Here is a 5,649-nt window from a genome sequence, read left to right as displayed (position 1 = left end):
AGTGCAACTGGTGGTTTGTGAATGCACTTGGGTGATGGGTTGTGTGCAAGTGCACTTGCGCTAGGTAGTGCACTAGGCTTAGTGCATTAGGATGAAACTAGTGCACTATGGTATGCAAGGGGTGTTAGTGACTAAGCACTAAAGTGCAAGAAGGTGGGTTTTGTGTGTATGTGTGTGTGTGTGTGTGTGTGTGTGCAAGTGCCTAAGTGTAGTGTAGTAGAATAGTGTGCAGAGCACTATGTTTTGTCTTAAGGTAAGGTGAGTAAAAGGGTGTGCAATGGTTATTATGCAAGTGCAAGCAATGTTTTTGGTGTGTACTACAATATAAGGTACAGGTGCATGAGGGTGGGATTTGTGCACATTGCAAGGTGCAATTGCAAGTGTGGATTATGCACACAAGTGCGTGTGGGAGCATCAATGTAAGTGTTCATGCACTAGAGTGCATACGAGTATACACAAGTGCACACAAGAGTGCAAGAGTGTGCACTAATGTACATAAGTGCACACCTATGCAAGGATCTACATGTGGAGTCTTCAATGAATCGCAATATGGCACGTAGCACTATGAAGTGCCTCATTTCTTCCCTTTTCCTACCCATCAACCTTCCCTTGGAAACAAGGTGGGTGCCTGGCAAAAGAAAGGAAAGGAAAGAGGGATCAATTGAGAGATCGAACCAGTTGTGATCATCTAAGATTGTGTCTATGCACAATGGTGTGTGGTGGAATGTGTGCAAGGATCAAGTGCACATGTTAGTGTCACTATCCATGCATGTGCATGAACCAGTGCCAATGCTAGTGCCAGTGCACGTGCACATGCAAGTGTGTGCACACGAGGTTAGGTGTAAGGGATGGTTTTAGTACACACATGTAGTAGGGTGGGTGCATAGGTGCATTGTGGTGGATACAAGGGGTATGCACACAAGGGGATTTGCACAAGGCTTTGAGGGCAAGGTTACTGAACAAGGAATTCATTGGACTAATGCAAAAGTGCACACATGGCCTAATGCCAGATTAGTAAGGGTGACTTCTTGAATAGCTAACCTTATTGATGTTGATGTTGTAAAAGATAACATGTTACAAATGGTATTATTAATGATGATTTATGTTCTACAGCCCGTGCCACTAGGTTTCAAAAGCAAAATTGGGTGTTTTGAACTGCACATATACATATATGTTCTTTCAACCACCACTAACTCTTTATCATGCTTTTTCTCACTTTATTACACTTGTGCAAATCAACAAGAGTAAGACACAAAGGCATCTTAATCCTATTTGTTTCTTGTAATCCAATTTGTTTCTATAGACTATAGAAAAGTGAATGTTGTATTGCATTTCTTACCTCTTGCAATATAGTTTAAAATCGTGACTCACTTATACGAAGAAGTTAATAGCAAAGAAAGAATATTAGTATTTTTTGGATAATCAAGAGATTCAAGAAGTCAAGCCACTCTAAAGACACACACACAATTTTGCTTTTGTGTTTTTGAACCTTGTGCGTAAGATCAATGACTTTCAAGTTCATGCTAATATGTTTAGAGCACCTATGAATATGCAAGGTTTGCCTAATTCACATGAGAGTGCCAAGATAGATGAGGGACAAATTCTATTGTCAGAGTTTTGTGAGAAATATGAAGAGAAATCATCATTCATCAAATGCTTCAGGGGTACATGGCCCTTTTGTATAGGTAACCTTGTATATAATAGTATGCTTACATTGTTATAAGTTTATCCATTAGGGCCAAAAACGTTTTAAAATGGCACTTGTAAGAAAATGATTAAGTTGCTAATTAGAGGAGGCTTAGAAGAAAAATACCCTCCAAATTTGGCTACCTAGACGTGATTAATGAGAGAATATATTATTCATTTAAGAGGTCGGGTCTTAAATATCTTCAATCTTTAGTGGACGTTAAATGTCACCTTTTCAATCTTATTCTCTTGGAAATTGCAAAATATTGTATTTTTTGAATTTTTGCACCAAAAGATGCCGCTCATTTGTTCCTTGACATTCATTTTTTGCACCTCTCTTTCTTGGGTTCTATTTCCTTCTCTGTGATAATGTTGCCTTGTTTAGGGTTTCCTACCAAAATTTTTACCAGTACCTCTTCTAGCAATACAAGTGCAATCCCACCATGCAAGTATAAACTTACTATTCAGTTAGATCCTATCTATTCATCTTGGAGAAGTATACACAATCAAGCATTGTTGGACAAGGATGAAGCTAACACATTGCGATTACAAGGAAAGAAGCATGTAGACTTATGGATTGATGGAAATATTTATCCTCTGGACCCTTCTACAGGTAAGCATCCTCCTTTTTACAATATTCACAACTTCATAAGGTATGTTGGAGATGGTTGTGATGGGATGCTTGGCTATTACATGAGCTTATATTCTGCATCTTTTACATTTAGAGAACAAATGCATGAAATGAAGGAAGCATTAACATTGGCACAAAAAACTATTTTTGAGCTAAGAGACAAGGTTGATAATCTAGAAAACTCTAATCAGTCATTGCAAGAAAAATTACTATGCTTGAAAGAAACTCCTATAGGATTTAGACAGAGAAAAAGACCACTTAAAAATATAATGGACTTGTGTATTCGGGTGAAGAAAAGGAGAATAAATCTTGCAAAGAGATGTGTTTCTAATATTTCAGGTATTAATATTCGAGAGAATGATGAGAGGATTAAGCTTTTTAAAGAAACCATGACAAAGAAGGACATTATATGGATTCTTAAATCACCTAAAAATGTAGACTTGAGAAGCCAAAACTCTGAAAGAGTTAGTGAAAGATTTAAAAGGAACAGTTAAACCAAATGAAATAGTGGAGACATGTGACAGAATGGGTATCAATCATAAAGGTTATCATGCTGTCTCTAAATTTCAGTTTACAAATCTTAAATGTCATAGAATAAGTGCATTTGGTTTGCCTCAGCCTCTTGCAGTTTCAATTGCTAGGACAACTATGAATCATAAGATTCCAAGTGTTTTTGGGGAGTATATTCATATAGAAGGATCTATGCCCTATGAAAAACATAAAACAAATGCCTTTTTTGAATACAACACATTTAATAATATTTGGATTGATCTTAAAAGAGTCCAGATTGCAATGGTCCATATGTATAAATTTATTGTCCAAGAATGTGGTGGTATTTTGAAGTTTGCACTAAAATTGGATGAAGCACAAATTCAAAAGGGACAAAAGATAGAAAGAGTCAACATCTGTATCATGAACAAGGCATTGGATTACAGTACTAATAGGGGGAAAGAACAACAATTTAAGATACAATCCTAGATGGAGCTTTGGTGGATTGGTACGGCCCAAATACCAACTGAAAATCATGAAATCTTGAAATGGTTATTCTCTCATACATGTATTATTGATATTATAAAGTCTCAAAGTGAAGGTGAAATGTTGATAGCCGATGGTGTTGGTAGTTTTAATATTGAATGGCATATGAGTGCTGACTTAAAAACTATCAAATGTATGCTTGAGTAAGTAATGGAGCCAATGCAAAATATCCTTGTATTTATTGCATGGAGAGTTTGGGATCCAAAGAATGAAGTACTTTGCGGCCAGCAAGAAGAGCCCCAACTCGAACTCTATAGATTTGAGTAAGTTCAAAAACGTGGATGGCTTATGGGATCCTATTCTCTCAATCTCTCTAAGGAACATTCATATTTATACATTACATGTAGAAATTAGAATAATTGATACGTTGCTTAGATTGCATCTTGATTGTGAATATTCAATAAAACCAGTATCTTTGTCAGCTGACTGCATTGATAAATGTGAGGCTTTACTGTCAAAAATGGGTTTTCATGGAGGTCAAGTTCACCTGAGAAAGGATCCAAAAGTCTCAAGGAAAACAAGAGAGGTCTTAGTAGATGTCTCTATGGGGGGTGCAAAATCTAGACTATTTCTAGGATATCATACTGGTAAACAAAGGAACGCATTGTGGGGGTGCTGGAGAGAGTTCTGTGCAATCACAACAAATGTGGCTAGCACACCATGAATTGCATTCCTACGAATGGAGGTTTGGAGATGCCTTGACATATTTTTAAAAATGCTCAGGGAACAAAAGATAACATCTAACTATTCGGAAGAGTACAAACATTCAATTGTGAATCTTGTTCAAGCAATTAACGAAGCTTGGGGAGAAAATGATATTACTTTCTACTTGGTATGATAGACATAAATTTGAACATTTCTCCTTTGAAAACAAGGTTTAATTATTTAAACTGATTATTGCTTGTTGGGTTGTCACAGCATATTCTTCTTATTCATGGGCCTTATTTTGTGGAAGAGCAAGGTCCCCTAGCAACTTACAATAGCCAAGGTATGGAGAAATCTCACTACCAAGCACGTATGTGTTTCTTTCGGAGCACTAGACATGGAGGAGGAGAAACAAAAACCAATGCCCTTCATGAGTTATTCAATTGGTTTTTTCAAAGACAAATTCAAAGATGGAGAGCACAATAAATGCAGTGGAATCTAAAATACCAATACTATTTTTAAAATATTATATACATGGATAGCTTTTAAGAGCCTTTACATCCTCTTCCTCCTCAGGCATTTTTCCTGTATAACGTAAAAACTTTCTTCTCTTGTATCCAGCTATGGATTTGATATATGTTTTCTTTGCTGCTAAAACATAAGATGAGTATGCAAGGAAGTATCCAACCCTAGAGCCAAAGAAGCCGGGACCATAACCAAATATTTGGATGGGTGTTGTCTTTTCTGAAAACATAACTTTGTGCGCATTGTACAACAAACCTGAGTATCCAAGAAGCCTTGTAAGTACCTTAACACAAATAATTGGCCATGACGTCTCCTTTGAGAAAGTGCTATGCAAAACCAACAGAATATTAGGATCAATCCTCGATATGTAATTCCCAAGTGCAACATCCTTTAGGGAACTACCACCAACTCTCAATCCTTTGGCTCTTCCCAAGAAATTATCATCATATGCAATCTCCAACTGTAAAAGCAACAGTCAGAATGAAAAAAATGAAAATATGTATGTGGTTTCACAAAAACAAAAGAATGCATTACCATTTGATTTTCATCACTCTCAAGTTTGCTTGGATTCCATAAGCTGATTGATGTCTCCTTGATATCCTTGAGCTCCTTTGCATATTTTGACTCCTCCCTTCTGAAATTAGAGATTCCAAGCTTCTCTTGAAATTGGTCAAACTCTTTGTTAGCAGCCTGTAACTCTCTCTCAGCATCTTTAACCTTGCTTAAACATAGGGAAAAAGCATTTGATGCATCTATAAACATATCATCGGACATTTGAGTATCTAATTTAAGTAAGTCCTCCTTGAACTCATTTTCAACATCCACTACGCCTTTTTCATTTACAGATGCCTCTGCAATAACTGCCAAGCAATAATCTTCTCTCAAATTGAAAAGAATTTGGAGATCAGACAATAATATATACTCCTTGTCTTTAATTGGAAAAGTAGGCAAAGATGGAACGATAAGCTTTGAAGGAGTGTCGGATGGCTCATCAACCTCTATACTGGTCTCTTCAATTACTCTCTCTACTTTGAATTCAGCAACATCCAGGTCCTTTGCAACTAATGCTTCCATCTGGATGTCTAGTTGCTCCTCAACATCAACTTCATCTACTATCTATTTAAGAA

The sequence above is a fragment of the Lygodium microphyllum genome, chromosome 21 (genome assembly GCF_053477565.2).
Source record: "Lygodium microphyllum isolate KBCC chromosome 21, Lygodium_microphyllum_v1.1.10, whole genome shotgun sequence".
Lineage (NCBI taxonomy): Eukaryota > Viridiplantae > Streptophyta > Polypodiopsida > Schizaeales > Lygodiaceae > Lygodium > Lygodium microphyllum.
Note: the sequence above shows the minus strand (reverse complement) of the source record.